We start from the raw sequence: 19,145 nt of genomic DNA, 5'->3' as shown, positions 1-19,145 counted from the left end.
TGGTTTCCCTGGCACCGGTAGCTCTCCAGGGCATGCGCATTCTCTCCTCTGCAGTAGAATGCGGTAGCTATGGGGTCAGCAGGTCTTGAGAGCCTGCACTGACTGAAGGAATTATTCTGAAGACAGAATGTCAGTTTTTCTGTGCTAAACTGCCATCCTTATTGCATAGAGCAGTGCATTAAAAAACGTTCTTGGAAGGCTTTGAGCCATTCTTTTTTTTTTTTTTTCTCTCTCAAATTAACTGCTCTCAATATGTTCACCAGTGACCGCGAAGTCTTCCCAATGTTTGAGACTACTGATGCCCTCAGGGCTGAGAGGGGTTCATAAAAAGTGTGGATAAAGAAAAGACTGCCTGGTTTCAAACCTCCACTATATTACTAGTTGCATGACCATGGGACAATTATTTAATGTCTCTGTGCCTGAATTTCCTCAGGTGTAAATGGGAATAAGGATAGCACCTATAGACTACTGTCTGGTGTGTAGTAACCACTATATAAGTGTTGTCTATTATTATTTGTAGATATTAAGGCAGACTTGCCTGGAAACAGACCTGTGCCTGAAATGTACAAACTTACCTTCTAAGGCCTATGCTGGTCAAATAACACAAACGTACATTTACGCCTAAAGCACTCAGACTTTTCCCACAGCATGCAGACTTGCCTTATGACACAGGGGCACATCAAGGCAAACTAACAAGTACCATGTCAAAGGCTTGCCCCAGAGCCCATGGGCACTTCCTATACCACTTCCCAATGCAGAGACTCACTTACGGGACTATGACCCGACTCATATGACACAGACTTGGTCTACCTTAAAGACTTTACCGATAAAGCACAGAGAATCCTGACATCACAAACTGTAATCACATCTCACAGACTCTTCCCAGGGCACACACAGCTTACAGACTTACCCCATAGAGCATGTTCTCCCAAGAGCACATGTATTCTCAAGGCCAAAAGACCTCCACAGCACACAGATTCTCCTCCCGGCACACAGACTCCCCACGGTACAGATTCTCCTCCCTAGCACACAGATTCACCCTACACAGCATGTACATTTCTTCCCATGCTCCACTGATTTAAACCCGTAGCTGACAGTCTCTCAGGGCACACAGATTTCCCTCACATCATGTTTACCGTAGTGGGAGCACACAGTCTCACCCCACATCACACAAACATACCACAGAACAGACTCTGCTCATAGCACACAGGCTCATCCTAGAGAATGTGGACTCTTTCCACAGAATGCACACTTTCCCCCAGAACACAGATTCATGATGCAGGTTGAAAACCCGTCCCATGACATGAAGACTTTGCCACAACAGACGGACTCACCCCATGGCACACAGACAAGCACCTCAGGACACAGATCATCCCAACAGGATACAGACTCGCTCTACACTGCACAGTAATTTCTCAGATCATGTAGACTGACCCCACAAAACACAGACTGAATTTGTAGGACAGGGACTTACTCCAGAGCACTCAGACAAGCTTGCTGTTCAACACAGAGATGCAACGATACATCTTAGAGCATGTGTCTCATGCCTGGGTGCACAGGATCGTACCACAATACACAAATTAATCCCACAATGCACCGATTCATTTCACATTAAATGCACCACACAAAATAAATACTTGCCCCACATGAAGCTCATTTGCCCTACAACATCTGAACTTCCCCAAACAGAGTTACCATACCACACACCCTGTGGCCCTCTATCACCAAAATACACCTTCACCCCCTCCCAGCACACGCTGTGATAAAAACATGCCTTACAGTGCACAGCATGGCATCACAGCATGGAAATCGACTCTACAACAGACAGACCCGTTTCACAACACACACGCTCATGCCACAGCTGCTCCTAGTATTTCTGCAAAGTATTCAGACCTGCCCCTCAGGGGGCAGTCACACATGTGAGCTATAATATCTTCCCTCATCCCTCTTATAGATGCCATCCGAAACACACAAACACATCCCACAGCACATTTCTCCCCTCCTACAGTGCTCACAAGTGACTGAGCACTTGTCAGAATATGATACACTTGTCATACAGATTCATTTCACTGCGGTCACACGTACAGTGGCTACACAGTGCAAACACATGCCCCCCATACACATGAAACCACATGCCATAGCACTCTCAGATTTATCCCAGAGCACATAGACTGGGTGGGTTCACTGTTCATGCTGCTGCCTATAAAACAAGATAATCTGACCATGTGCCAAACTTCACCAAAATGCACAGATTCTCCCACCAATCCACATACTCACCTCACAACTCGCTCAAACACTGCTGAACACCAAGGCTCACCCTAAATGCAAAGACAAGTCCTTTAAAGCACAGATTTACTCCATAATTTACTCAATGACAACCACAACACTTGCACATGCTTTAGGATTCACGGGGTCTACAGATTCCTTCCACAGTGCACATAATTGCATCGCAACACAGACTTAACTCTGCAATGAAAGACCTACAATGCACATGCAAAACAGCTCCCATTGTGTAGACACACAACATATGTATTACCCTACAATGCAAAGATTTCTATCATAGTGAACCAACATGCATTACCACACAGCTGAGCTACAAGTCTGGCCTACAACAGAGATACAGCTTGTGTAATGGTTAAGAGCAAGGCTTCTGAAACCCAACTCCTTGGGTTTGAATCCAGGTCCCATCCCTTGCTATTGTATCACCTTTGGTAAGTATATTTCTCTGTTCTTTAGTTCTCTCATCTGTAAAACAAAAATAACAGCAGTACTTACATCAAAGGGTTGCTGTCAATAATAAATAGATAAATAAATAAATGTGTAGTACCACACCTGGGACACAGGAACTAAATATTAGAGTTGTTAATTTATATTATGGCCACCCCCTTCTACCATCACTATCACTACTAAAGCAAAAGGGTCTGCCAGGATACCTAGAATCATCTGATGGCACAGAAATTCACCAATAACACAAACACTAGCCTGGGAATATCTAAAACAACCCCACAGCACACAGACACTGCACCAAAATATCCATACACCCTACAGATCACAGAAAGAACCCTAAACCAGATATCACTAACAGCATACAGAGCTGCATTACAATTGGGCTGGCCCTATGGCCTGCTGGTTGAGAAAGCCTGATCCCAAGTGGCCAATGACAGTTCTAGTCCCAGCTTCAGCATCTTGGCAAACACATCAGGCACATATGCATGTATGTCTCAAATCCTGACATGATGGAGAAATATGGAGGAGAGGGGATTATGATGTGGCCATGTTCCAAGCATTGGGTGTGCTTTCTCTCTCTCTCTCTCCTTCTCTTCCCCTGTCTCTCCATTTCTCTCTGGTGAGTGCATGTACCTTGTAGCATAAAAAAAGAAAAAAAGAATTTTATCTCAATGAAAAATTTACACTCCATGTACAGGCTTGCTCCATAATACACAGACCCTTTGCAAAATGCCCGAGCTCACCTCACAAAGCACAGACTCATGACACAACACACACAATCCCTTAGACATAGGTACTTCTTACCTCATGCAAACATACTATCACACACAGATTTTTGCTCCATAACACGTGGATACTCCTACTATCTGCAAACATGCTCTTCATTTCATATTCCTAAATTTACAACATCAAATCATAATGCAGAGCTTCCTTCTAACAAAGCATTTACTTACCCCTATTCCATGCTTGTATGCTATATGCCCCACATCTCCTAACTTGCTCATAAATCTGAACACTCAGAACACCACCACACCTATGGACACATGCCCCTTGCCCCACAGATTAGCTCTGCAGTAGCTAGAGAAGCTTACCATGCAGAGATATCCCCCTAAATATAGACATCTCCTAAACACAGTGTATCATACCACAACATACTCACAAACTCATCCCATGGCATGATTTGCATTAAAACAGCCAGACTCATAAGGCAAAGCCAGACTCACAGTGCAAAAACCCAGCCCACAATGCCAAGAGTGGTCCAAGGCTAAGATTAACCTCAACTGTCCTGGCTCAACTCACATAATATAAAACTTGGCTCATAATACCTAGACTCTATTTATGGTCAAAAGCTAGTTCTAAGGACTCACTACCTGGGTTTGAATCTCGCATATATCATTTACTAACTGTGTGACTTTGGAAGGATTTCTTGAGTTCTCTGTATCTTGGTTCCCTCAGCTATAAATTAGGAATAATAATTGTACCTTCTTCATATGGCTGCTAAGGGAAATAAATGAGCGAATGCCTATAAAATGTTTAGTGTAATGTCTGATAAAGAATTAGTGTTACCAGTGTTATCTGATTTTGTTGTTGTTGGTATTGTTACTATACACAGAACTGGACAATGATGGTAAGACTCAATCTCAAACAACTAGAATCAATCTACATCATAGAGAGTACCCTCTATAAAGGACTGAATCACATCACATCACAACACACGCTCACACTGTTCTTCCCTTACAACACTCATATTGACTGCACCTCACCTTCAACACCCAGAAGCATCTATAACAGAGTCTCTGCATAAAACTTAGACCCATCACACAATACCTAGACAAACACTACAATGCATAAGCATATGCATGATACAGAAATTCATCTGCAAGATTCATCACAGTTCAACTCATGGTACTCTATCTTATGCATACATAATCCACAGTACACACACTTACCCTGAGCTCCACACTGGTTCTTCAACACAGATAACTTACTTCAGAATTCCTAGAAACAATCCACAATTCACTCCTCCAATATCACACTGCATAAACCTGGCTACAATGAACAGACTTACTTCACAACACGAGAAACCCAAGACATGCCCTACCACACACAGATTCTCATGACATACATACTGGCTCAGCAAAACACTGTCTTGCTTATATAACATGAAGTTGCCTCATGGGACACACACACATTGGACAACACACATTGAAATATCTCATTATGCACATATGAATGGTCTTCAAAACGTTCATGAAAAATGCATATTATGAAAAAGCTGGATTTCAAAACTGCACCAAAATAAATTTGCACTTTAATGGCATTTTTGCACAGAATTTCTGATGTTCCCTTATATATGCTCTAGACTTGCTCCACCACAGACATGCTCCACCACACCCAGACACATTCTATGTCACCCAGACTGGACTCACAACTGCCAGACTTGCCCACATATGATAATACCCCCTAATTAACAATCTCTCCTTATGACCTCCTTATTTGGCTGGCCACACCAAATAATCTCTTTCTGCCACAATTTTCCTCACAACATTATATCCCACAAAGGATGGTGCTCACACACAGAAACACATGCAGATACACTCTACATCAATCATGCTTACTGCACAAAATCAAGACTTGCTCCAGAACACTCAGAGCTACTCTACTTACACCCCAAACACCAGATTAGCTCATTAACCCATCAATAGGCTTTATAGCAAAAACCTACAAAACAGAGACATGTTTCACAAAACACAGACATACACAGATTCTACTCTCACTATGTAGATTAGCTCCATAAAACACCTCCTTACCTGTACAATACCTAGCTAGCATCAGAAGAAAGGCTTTAGAAAATACACATAGACTCAAGAAGGCACAGACATACTCCACTTCAACCAGCCTTGCCCCATAACACCCAGGCTCATCTGAAACACAGAGATCCATCCTACCATACCCAGAATGGCCCACCATCACCTAGCGTAGCTGCAGAACACCCAACCAGGACCTCAAGTATACAGATGTACTCCAAAATACACGAATTGTTTCCACATCACCACTGATACTGCAGACTACCTTCTTGCTCTATAACACCAGCACTTATCACCCAGAAGATGGAAATGTTGAACAATAAAGGGACACTTAACAATAACAGATAAGTGTCACAATACTAAGACTTTCTATAATGTACCCAGACTTCCCTGAAGTTACCTAGAATCATCCCTTGACTACTGAGCTCACCCCATGACATCAAAATAGGTGTACACATACCATAATACACATAATCTCCAGACAACATAGACTGGCCATGAAAAATAGGTTTTTGATTCCATAGCACCAAGACTTAGCTAAGAGCACACAGAAATGCTGAACAAAATACACATAGCACTTCATGGTACATAGACATGACCTACAACAGCCAAAGTCACTCTGTAACACTGAGATTCACTACAACACATTGACCTAGAGCCTCATCCAAAGACACCCAAACTAATGCATGAGATCCAGACCTGCCCCACAAAACCTTAATTTCCTCATGTCACCCAGACTTACCTCAGAATAGCCAGACTTAACCAATAGTAGCCTGACTGATCCTATAACAACTAGACTGATATCACAATATTCAGACTATGTATGTAACACAGAGAAAGACCCCTCACTCCAACTATTAGCTTGGCTCCACAAAACTGAAACTTAATCCAGAGCACACAGAAATGCTGGAAAGCACATAGACAAGATCTGAAACACCAAGATATGCCTCCTGAATACCAACATTTGCCATATAACACCCACAATGGTTCTGCAAAACCCCAAAATACACCACAAAAGCACACATGCCTTACAACACCAGGGCATGCCTTACACCACATTTCATGCTCCGCAATATACAAACTCCCAGTGATATGGACTGACTCCACAGCTACTTGCCTTAACCACATTAAGGCATGCCTCAGAACACAGAAATGGATAATACAGAAGAAAGTACATATATGCCCCACAACATCTAGACTCATCTCATAACATTCAGATTCACCTGTAACAGCTAGATTCACTCTAAAACACCTAGACTGACTTCACAATACCCAGACTTGTCCCACAAAACCATAAACACCACCTATCACTCAAACACTTCCCAACAGCCAGACTTGCCTGGCAATCCAGACCTATATCACAACATATAATAATGACCCTCACGAAAGATTCCTCGCAACTCACGGACTGGTTACAAAACCATCTTTATGCCTCTACAACATCAAGACCTTCCCCACAGCACATATAAACAATGGACAAAAGACAGGAAACCCGATAGTGCACTGGTGTATCTCATAAGACCCAGACTCACCCACAACAGCCACTCACCCTGTAAGACCCAGACTGTCCCAATAACAGGGAGTTAGTACCCACATTAAATAGACTTGCCCCTCAATATATTAATTTACCTTACAGCATGCAAACTCTTCCCATTAATACTTTTTTTTTAAAAAATTCGGCAATGAAGACTAGCTTCATAGCACAGAGAAATTCTGGATAGGGCACAAGCAATTAAAAGATGACCCTCACAGACAGAGCATTCATCATCCAGATGTGATATGTAATAACAGGATTCATCCAAGACACTCAGGTGTACCCCACAATACCAGACTAGTTCCACAAGATAGCTTCTTGTTTTCAGATTGCTAAGATTTGTCTCACAGCATGTCTGAATGCAGGAGAACACTCAGACAAAACCCCTGACATACATAAACATCACCCAGATTCACTCCACAACATCCACACTAATCACAGAGCTTCTAGGCTCTCTATAATTTCAAGGCCCAGACTAACCTCTCAATACCTAGACCAACTTACTATGCCACCATGCTCTGTGGTGTAAGACTCCTGCCATAAAATCTCATCACGGAACACAACTTTACAATGCAAAGATTTACAAAATGCCAAGAGTTGTTCCATATTACCCAGTGTTACCATAATTCCTGAATTTGCCTCAAAAGTTAGTCTTTCACCAGAATACCACAGAAAGGCCTCACAGTCCCTGCAATGACTCTCCACTGAGAATATTTGTTCCCGAAAGCCCCTACTGACCCTGTAACACCAGGATATGCCCACAGGTAAGTTCTATAAAGCAAAAATCCCCCAGTAATGCACAGCCTCACTCTACTACATACAATGACCTCACTATCGGAAGAAGAGATCCCAGACAGCTAGTCTTACCCACCAATTCACAGACTTGTCACCCAACACTAAGAAAAGCCACTAAGACATGCACAAACTTGCTCCGCAACATCTAGATACAACTTACAATGGACAGATGTACTATATGACAACAAGGTCTTCCTCCAAATGTAAAATTGCATTCAATTGAGTGGATTCACCCAAAAATGTACACAAATATTCTCCAAGAAAAATGTTTACCTCTAGAACAAAACATGTCCTCTTCCCAATTCCCAGAATTGCCCTAGGACTCATAGACCTGGCCCACAGGATCAAGACTTACTGTGTACCTTACAGATATGCTTCTCACCAGACATGCCTTTTATGACACAGTCTCACCCCACGAAGTAACTTTGTCCCAAGTCCTACAGAAAATATATAGTGTATATACTTATTCCCATAACTAACCTTAGCAAATGCATCATTGAAAAGATGCATTTTACAACATACAAAATACATTGAAAATTTGCAGGCACTCCCACAGACCAGAGTTGTCACATCATTTTCAGACTTCCCCCCAAATGAAGACAAACTACAAAATTTTTAATTAAATTTTAGTTTAAAAATTAAATCACAACTTATAGACTCAATCCATACCAGAGGTTCCTGAAAATGAACCAAGATGCTCCACAATACTCAGACTTTTCTGCAACACACAGAATCTCATCTCAGACTTACATCACCCCACGAAATCAATACAAGACTCACAATACACAAAAGTGCACCTGACAACAATTCAGAAGCCTTATAGTACACAGACTTGCCTTACAATATGAAGAGACATATCCTATGATGTAGAGACACACCCCACCATACAAACTTACTCCACAAAGCAAACTGTCACCCAACACAAAGACCCCCCAACTCAAGACATGCTCGATTACAACTAAAATGTTCCAGCATAATTGCAGGCTCACAATGTGGTCTTACAGTCATAGAGTGGCCCCATAGCACAAACACAAGCTTTACACCCCAGATGTGCCCCTAATCACCTGCATTCTCTTTACAATACGTACACACACCCATACCACATCTAAAATCAGTCTATATTATATAGACTTGCCCTTGATGCACAGAATTGGATCACAACCTCCCGAAATGCCATGCTATGTTCAGATAGAACCTAGTATCTTAGAGAGTTTTTCACTCAAAAAACATCATGTAGATTGCCCATAAGGCACAGACACACTTTGAAATGCAAAAATTGGTTCTATGACACAGAGATTTACTATAGGATCTCTCAAATCAAGTCATGAAACAAAGACTCCCTCCGAGATCCCAAGACATCCTGGAATACAAACTGCAATGTGTAGACCACCACACTGGGACATACCCTACAGTGTGAGCACATGTTCCACATTTCATAAACTGCCCCCGCAGTGCACATAGGTACACCCTAAATGTCACATTTGTAAAAGTCAAAGGACCCAGAATCACTCCTATAAATCATACTCACCCCAACCAGGTGCTCACAGAGTGTACTATTCATAGATAGCCTGCATACCACAGCTTTACCTTGCACCATTTGCATGTGCCTCCTTTTATGTAGAAAGCAAGCTCACAATGCACACACATATCCCACTAGGCACAGGCTTGCATGCCAAGAAACTCTCACAGGACCTAAAACTTACTAACATTAAAACAACTCACATCCTTGCTCATAAAACCTAAACCCACGTTCCTATTAGAAAGACTCGCTGCATACATACTCAGTTCTCCAAAACACAAAGAATCAAACCCCAATACAAAGACACTTGTCTTAGAATGAAAAGACTTTCTTCACCACACTCAGACTTCCCTCACCTCACCAGACTTGCCCTATAGCATCTAGCCTTGTAGCACTACACAGAAACAGGTCACTTAACTCAGAAACTCTTCCCCAGAACACTTGGACTTGTACCAGGGTCCTCATAGATTCGTACCCTGGACTGATTTCATGATGTGGACAATAGCTACACACGGACATGTAATCCACAATGCACCTACCCCATAGCATACAGACTTGCCCTAAATTTTGCAACTACCTCTCATAGTACACAGGTTTGCTATAGAACAATCAAAAGGTCTCTCAACACCTGGAAAAGCAGTATGAAAGGTATGTTTCCTCTAGAACATTCAGATTCATTCATAAGGGGAAAATTCAGTCTATTATACTAAATCCACAGCATCATCTGGCTTTGCCTCATAGACTGTAGAGAGACAGCCTACATGTTCACACCAAGCTTTGGCAAGTGAGTCTGTTTGGTCCATTTGTAAACATGGATGAAATACTTTGCTAGTAGGCTACTCCAAGAATCAAATGAAATAATTTATTATTTTTTAAGAATTATTTTATTTAACTTTACTTATTTATTAATTACTTAAATTTTGACCAGAGAGGGACAAAATGAGAGAGGGGAAGCGAGAAAACAAGCTGCCAGCTCTGGGACTCAAACGGTGGTCAGCCAGGTAGTAGTCCAGCACCCTTAACTGCCTCGCCTCCTGCTGGCCCCTCAAATGAGATCATTTCAAGAAAGAAACAGGGTTCAGAACAGGGTGTTTGGAACCAAATATGCCTGCTTCCACTTCTGGCTCAATCACTTACTGGTGCTGGGACCTGGGAATGTTAAATAGTTGAAATGCTCTATATTTGAATACAAGGAGCATAGTTTTGGTGTCCATCTGACTTAGTTTTGGATTTTGTTTCTGCTACTTATCGGCAATATGACCTTAGTTAAGGCACTCTAATTCTCTAATTCTTAGTTCCTCATTTGTAAATGGAAGATAATCCTGGTTTCCTGACTCCTTGGTTGTTATAAAGATTAAATAATACCTGGCATCTTAATCTGAACTTCCAGCCAAAGGAAACAAGTAGAGTGACTTTGGAGGAGTAACTTTGGAGCCCTTTGTGATCGCAAGCCTGGGGAAGCAGAAGGTGGGATGGGGCTGTGGAGTGGGTTTTGGATGGTCAGGAGGCAGTGAGTAGGCCCTACCTATTGTCAGAGATGAGAAGGAAGTGAGGTCCATTCCAGAGTCTCTGACAGAAATGGTTTTGATGGCAGAGGGATCTGAAGATCTGAGCAGCCACTTACTTTTCATCCTCAGATTATAAAAGGTCTGTGTCATTAGGTTCTTCCTTGCCATCTTTAATAATCAACATTCTTCAGGGGATGCTGCCTTTTAATCTTTATCTTATTGGCTACTTCAAGAGAAGGAAGGAAATCTGGAGCCCCTTGTGGCTGTACCCTAGAAAAACAGGTATGGAAATGAATAGAAAAATCTTTTTGGAAGAAATTACTCACATTCACATCCACACATTCATCACAGATAAGTGCATACATACCAGAACTAACACACCCACCCATCTACTTCCACAGTCATGAATTACCACAGATGTTCACATCAGCACATGTACACAGAGATGTACATGTGTAAACAGTTAGAGCCCCACAGACTGTATGCTCACACAGCCTCAAGAAAAGACATGGTGACATAATATAAATATAAAGTCCAGTGTACTAACAGAAGGCATGTCATGTACACTTAGGTACACATATGGACACACAGACACAGATACATGTGAATGCCCACAGATCCTTATGTAGGCACTGAGCAACACATAGTCATAAATATGAGAGGACTTCAAAAAAGTCATGGAAAAATGGAATTTAAAGTACAAGTTTATTTTGGTGCAAAAACTTGAAATCCTTGCACATTTTTTCATAATATACATTTTCCAGGCATTTTTTGAAGACCCCTCCTGTACACACCATGCATAGACAAATAGAACCATGCTATATGCAGACCTGGTCAGTCAGAGGGTGTGGTTACTGATTCATAGTCTCACAAATGCAAAAACACAGAAACACATACAAAAACATGTAGATTCTCCTAGGTGTTCATGAGGCAAAAACACATTCTTAGACATTCCCAGAGATTTGTTCAGAGATGTAGAGAAGCACTCAAAAACTCATATAGGCACACACATATTCACATGTGTGCACACATGCCTGTAGACAGATGCTTGAGGCATCCCTGTGCAACACAGGTGTATATATTTTTACTGATGAACAATGATACAGAGATATTTACACAAACACCGAGACATAGAGTCATTTGTAGGTAAAGATTAATATAGTTTTTTTAGAATTTTTTGCTATAGGGTGCATGCACTTGGCAGAGAGACAGAGAGAGACAGAGAGACAGAAAGTGAGAAATCACCTCCCTGCGGAAATGGCCTTGCTGCAATCCCTTCTCCATTCTCCTCTCAGGATTTTGAGCACTCCTGCATACGTGCCCAGAATGAGTTATAAGTCGCCAGGTCTGGGACTTAAACTATGGTCAACTATGTGGGAGTCCAGTGATGTAACCATTATACCATTTGCTCTTCCCAAGGCTAATATAGTTTTCAACATTTACATACTAGCCTTCATATGCTCTTGGAGTGAGACACAGAGGTCTCACTGTTACTGAAACACATGCATAAACCTGATCACACCCAATATGCAACATAAACATTCATGTTCACCAAGAAGATATGTAAACACACTTGCATGCACAGGTATGAACATGTACACAGTAGTGCACATGCATGTGTGTACTTTGGGAGAATCACAAGCATGCAGGTGTGCACACAAATGTGTATGCATGTGTACACATACAAAACAGAGATAGATCCATGAAGAGATCTTGATATGCATACACACAGACATGGTGGTATATATATTTACAGAGAGACATATTTATATGTTGAGGGATAAGATATGTGTTATATATAGATGCATGCATGTGTATTTGTGTGTATATACGTTGATAAAGAGGAGAAAGAGAAATGCATTTAACAGACACATATGTATGCAGATATATATTCACAGAAACATATGCTTACACATGTAGACATAAACAGTCCCAAAGACCCATACAAAGATACACCTAGGCAAACACATCTATACTCTCATACCGACTCACTCTGATACACAAGAGGAACATGCCAAGTTATACTCATGTGGGACAGAGATATACATGCATCCACACCCATAAAGACTCAGAGATGGCCACAGAAGCTTGTATACAGATTTATAAGCATGCAGGTGTGACCACATAGATGTAATGATAAACATGGAGACCACAAGCATCTACATGTGGAAACATAGATGTATGTGTTTCTATTGACCTCCACCTCAGACATAGACATGTGTAGACCCATAATGGAAGAGTCCGGCATACCTTCACAGACACACACGCATGCAGATACTCATATGTATGGTCACATGTATACATGCACACATATACGGGTACACATATCACAGAGGCATGCACAAACCAACCCAGGGTGAAGACATACATGTGCCACAGACATGTACAATTCCCACATGCAGGGATTCCTCCTATGCATAAGCCACATAAACATCTCTACCCAGACACACAAGTGCACTCACCTAGGGTCTTATCTAAAGACATTCATTTGCATGCAGACAGATTTGTTTAGGCACACACACGTGTGCTCCCATGGACATGCAGAAGGTCACACAGACATACGCATGCATACAGAGGTGGGTGGACACAGGTAAATACCGAGACATGCAAATGTAAATGGAGAAGCTCCCAGACACACATAAAAGGACTTACAGGCTAGACTGCACAGGCACAAGCACATAGGCTCATACCCAGATGCACATATATATGTATACACCAAAACAGAAACAGGCAGAGGCCCACACAGATGAGTATGAGCAAGCACTAAACATGAGGATTAAAAGTGTCCAGGCAGACATGGATGCTGTCTTGTATGCATGGAATCATGCAGAGATACACACAGGGAATACAAGTATAGTCCCACAGACTTTCATATGTTATGTACACATAGATGTGGCTACTGCCCCCAAAGAAGGCAAGATCTTATCCACTTAGATGGTGGTGACACACTCAAAACCCACCTCCTGGGCACATGCACACAGAACTATATAGATGCACTTGCATATACAGACACACACCAATGCACGTGCACATGCACACTCACCTACATCGATAGTCACCAACACAGACTACATCCCAAGCATATAAAGGTAAGACACATACACACCAGATAATACATTCCACCTGCTTTTTCTCCTGTAACACGGGGGTAATATAAGCACCTATTTTTCAGAGCTCTTGCAAGAGTCAGTGAAGTGAAGGGCTTGGTTTAGTGCTTGCAATGTCATAGATGCTGCTGCTACTGTTGTTTTTTGGTTTTGCTGGAGCCAAACTACTTAGCTAGATGGGGTTTGGTTTTTATATTCGAACTGCATGGTTACATTACAGAGATCTGTTAATTTATGGTATCTATAAATATATTAATAAAATGTGTGAATATGCTAATGAAAACTAGATTGTGACCACAGACAAGGTCATATCTGAATTTTTCAGAGATGATAAGAGCTTATTGCTGTCTCTGGTGAATAGAAAGATCTGAAACAAATAGTCCTTGCTATTGTTTGTTGTTATTACTGTCCTTAGTATTCGTTTCCTTTCTGCAGGAGGAGTTGGAAGATTGAGAAAGCCTAGAGTGGAAGAGGAAGGGGGCTTCAGGCCCAGTGCACAATTGCCACCTAGTGACCGTGTTGAGTAAGTACAGTATTTTTGGATAGCTCAGAACATTCCTAAAACTTCACCTGCTGCAAAGTTGTTTAAGCCATCTATCTGGTAGATAAGTTAATATGCATCAAGTTATAGCGGTTTCTGCTATATAAAGAAATTTAAAAATAGTAATAAAATAAAAAGAAAATTTTCTTTCTAAGTTTTCCTCACTCTATCCCAAATTTCCCTCTGGGCTTCGCTGAGGCTGCGTTCTATAGAGTTGTCTTCACACCTTCTAATTATTTGGTTGTCAGAAAAGTCATGACGCATTTTTGCATAGAGAAACATAGAAAAAATATGTCATGACTTTTTCGACAGCCCAATATTTGCTACCTAAAACAACTTTGAAAAATGTTCTGCCCCATCACACATCTCGAAGTTAAAATTTGAAATTTCTTATCATAAGTTTAAATATTTGCCAAGTTATTGTTTCTAGCATATTGTAAATACTTATGCTTCTAAACTTGTAAGTAAGTTATTTCATCACATTTCTGCATGCTTTCTCTCTTTTCTTTTCTTTCTTTTCTTTTCTCTCTCTCTCTTTTTTTTAGGGAGGTTTTTGCTATAGGGTGCATATGCTCACCAGAGAGACAGAGGAAACAGACAGAAAGTGAGAAATCACCTCCCAGGGAGGATAGCCATGCTGCAATCCCTTCTCCTCCATTCTCCTCTCGGGAACTTGGGCACGCAAGCACACGCACCCAACCTGAGTTTTAAGTCACCAGGTTCAGGACTTGAACTGTAGTTGACTATGTGGCAGCCCAGTGACGTAAATATGCCATCTGCTGATCCCTTTTCATGCTTTCAATGAAATAAGGATACCACACTAATTTGATACTTACCATTGTTGACTTCAAAGAAAAAACAGTGAACTCTGTCTTCTTGCACAGTCAGAAATTTTGCATGATTTTCTGTCTCCTTGAAATCACCATTCCATTCAACTTCCCTCACATAACTTATCCCAATGTAATATATTTTACGTTTAGTGAGCTTTTATTGGTCATCTTCCAATACAGAAAAGGTATATAGGAATTCACATAAATTTTTCTGTGTCTCTAAGTATTAAAATTTTTATCATTATGAGACCAGCAGTTGGCGTAATGGCTATGTTTCTGGACTCTCAGGTAAATACGAATATTTGTTCCCAAATTAGTTCACTACTCTGAGAATGACTAGTTCATATGTCTTTTTAAAAAGAATTATTTATTTAAGTTTATTATTATTATTTAATTTGCTACAGGGCACATGCATTCACCAGAGGGAGACAGACAGAGAGAGAGAGAGAGGAAAAGTGAGAAAAGCAAGCCACCAGGCCTGGGACTCAAACTGCAGTCAGCCGTATGGAAAGCCTTAATCATATTGGTTAAGCCATGTGGGGCCGCAACCACCACACAAGCTGCTTGGCTTGACTAGTTCTTATTATTATGAGACAGGATGCAGTATAAATTTTGCTCCTGTTTCTCACTTCTTTTTTAAGTTTTTTTTTGCTGTAGAGCATATGTGTTCGGCCAAGATAGGCAGTAAAAAGGAAAGTGAGAAATCACTCCCCAGAGGATATGGCCATACCACAACCCCTTCTCCTCCATCCTCCTCTTGGAATTTTGGGCACGTGCCCAGTGTGATTTTCAAGCCAACAGATCTGAGACTTGAACTGTGGTTGGCCATGTGGGAGTCCAGTGCCTTAACCACCATGCCACCTGCTGGCCCCATCCCCCTTTTCTCACTTTTAAAGTTTATTTATTGAGAGAGAGAGAGAGAGAGAGAGAGAGAGAGAGAGAGAGAGAGAGAGGCACCCACACCAGGGTCCTTAGGCTGCAGTCTAGCCCCAGAATCAGCCAGCTGTGATCTCAGGACGTGTGCATACCTGGCATGCAGTGTGCGGCCCTTGGTCATGATCGTGATACTTCCTCATATGTATCCAGGTGTGCTACTGCTGTGCCACTGCATGGCTCTTCTTCTTCTTCTTGTTCTTCTTCTTCTTCTTCTTGTTCTTCTTCTTCTTCTTCTTCTTCTTCTTCTTCTTCTTCTTGTTCTTCTTCTTCTTCTTCCTTCTTTCTTCTTCTCCTTTTTACTTCCACATATGGGTGAGAATGTGTGATTTTTTTCTTCTTTGGGTTATTTTATTTAACATAATGTCCTCCAGACTCAAATGCTGCCTCAAATAACAAGACTACTTTCTTTCATTTATTTATTTTTAAAATTTCACTTCAGGGCATGGAGCTTACCAGAGAGTGAGAAAGTGAAAAATCACCCCCAGAGGGGATGGCTGTGACATGAGCCCTTCTCCATTCTCCTTGTGGGATTTTGGGCAGACACACACATGCCCCTGGTGTGTGTTCCAAGCCACTTGAGTTTCAGACTCAAACTGCAAATTTGGCCAGATGGGATCTAGCTGCCTCAACCACCATGCTACCAGCTGGGCTGGGTTTTCATTTGTATAGATATAAGAACTTGGAACATTTTGCTCTTGTATATAAGTAAAATAAAATAGAATGGCTATCCAAGTCATGGATCAAAAGCAGAGTGAACTACTATTTTTTAAAAAATGTACACACACATAGATATGTTCAAAGTCCATCCACTTCATTTCCTCTGAAAGGAGGGCGGCAGAGAGAGGAAGAGACAGGGAGGAAGAAGGAAGGAAATGAGAGAGAAAGAGACAGAGAGAGAGCCACCCTTGACAGGGTCTTACCCTGCTGCAATCCCACCCTGCTGCAATCTCCCACTGCAGCATTTCAGCCAGCCAAAATCATGGGTGTGGGCAAGGGCACACACCTATCAGGTCAACCTGGGATGTGAACCACAGTCTTCCACGTGGTTCTGGCGCTTCAGAGTGGCACCCTACCACCTGCACCACTGCAGTTGGGCCAAAAACACATTGTTTAATATTTTTAAAACATTTTACGTAAAATTTTTACTTATGTATTTATTAGATATTTTAATTGGCCAGAAGGGATATGCACATGCTAGAGAGAAACAGAGACAGGGAGAGGGGGAAATCACTCCCCAGTGGAAGGTGGTCACGTTGCACTCTTTTCTGCTCCATTTCTCTACTCTGTCAGGATTTGAGGCACACATGCACATGTGCCTGGTGGGTTTTTCAAGGTGCGGGGCCAGGATTTGATGCATTTGGCTATGTGGGATCTGACTCATTTACCCATTAGGCCACTGGTCTGCTTCTAACTTTTATTTTTTAGTAGGCAACTTTATGAGGCCTATCTTTAATTATGTGAAAGCAAAGAAACCCTCTGATTTGCTAAAGGATTTGTTATTGAGTCTTTTCAGTTTCTGAGAAGTACACTAACGTGGCTTTACTAAGACTTATCAAATGACTATGATAACTGTTATTCTTTCATTTTGAGCCATTAATCTACTTTACTTAGAAAAAAATTGGGACTATCAAAAGTTTTAGATCATTATGTCTTTGCCAATACCATAATTTGATAAAATGCCTTCACATATAAACACTGATGGGGGGGGACCGGCAGATGGAGGAGTAATGGTTATGTTACTGGACTCCCACATAGTCAACCACAGTTCGAGTCCTGAACCTGGCAGCTTAAAACTCATGCCGGGTATATGTGTGTGCATACCCAAAATCTGGAGAGAAGAATGTAGGAGAAGGGATTGCATCAAGACCAGGCCCCTGAGGAGTGATTTTTTGCTTTCTGTCTGTCTCTCTGGCGAGCACATGAGCCCTTTAGCAAAAATCTCTAAAAAAAAAAAAAAAAAAAAAAAACACAAAAAAACGGGGCGGGGGGATGTGAACAACTTGATAGAAAATACATAAAATTGTTAAAGACAGTGTTCATATTAAAATAATCAGCCAAATCAGATTTACTTTCAGAAAAATGTCTGACTTAATTTTTTAATGAAAAAAGTATTAATATGTATTTTAAGGTACATTATTAAAACTAGTGAGAAACCAACTATGGAATAACTCTTGTTAAATAGACAAAGAAAATAAATAGACAATGTAAATATAAGATTAAAATAATAACAAAATCTTTATCCATTTCAAAATGAATTAAATTAAATAAAGAGGGCCAGTAGGTGGTGTGTTGGTTAAGGTGCTGGACTCCCAAATGATTGACCACAGTTTGAGTCTTGGACCTGATAGCTTGAAAATCACATCGGGTGAGTGTGCATTTATGCCTCAGATCCTGAGAGGGGAATGGAGGAGAAGGGACTGCAGCATGACCATCCCCCTGGGGGTGATTTCTCGCTTTTGGTCTCATCATCTCTCTTTGGTGAGTGCATATGCCTTACGGTCAAAACCTTAAAAAAAGAGAGACAGAGAAATTAAATAAAGGTCAGTGTTATCAGGAGTCAGATCTCACATAGCCAACTGAGGTTTGAATCCTAGCCCTGGCACCCTGCAAAACAAGCCGTGTGTGTGTGTGTGTGTGTGTGTGTGTGTGTGTGTGTGTGAACACCCAAAGTCCTGATGGGAAGGGGAAAGTGAAGGAAAAGGGATTGTAGTGTCACCATACTCCATCAGGGGGTGTTTTTTTTTTTTCCCCCATCTCTCTTGAGTGAGTACACGTACATTCACTCTCTTGCTATTAAAAAAAATAAATTAATGATTGGTTGGTTTTTTTTTGATGCAATTT

General features: G+C 41.3%; 1 long non-coding RNA gene across 1 annotated transcript in view; it reads left to right on the top strand.

Annotated features, from left to right (window-relative positions):
• Nucleotides 1-19,145, top strand: part of LOC102482903 (uncharacterized) — a 58,166-nt gene that overhangs the window by 3,327 nt on the left and 35,694 nt on the right. The window contains exon 2 of the long non-coding RNA XR_336314.1: nucleotides 14,433-14,520. This is a non-coding gene — a long non-coding RNA (uncharacterized LOC102482903). The remainder of the gene's footprint in view (nucleotides 1-14,432; nucleotides 14,521-19,145) is intronic.

This window comes from Tupaia chinensis, unplaced genomic scaffold (genome assembly GCF_000334495.1).
Source record: "Tupaia chinensis unplaced genomic scaffold, TupChi_1.0 Scaffold000706_1, whole genome shotgun sequence".
Lineage (NCBI taxonomy): Eukaryota > Metazoa > Chordata > Mammalia > Scandentia > Tupaiidae > Tupaia > Tupaia belangeri.
This window is presented reverse-complemented; position numbering and strand designations above follow the sequence as displayed.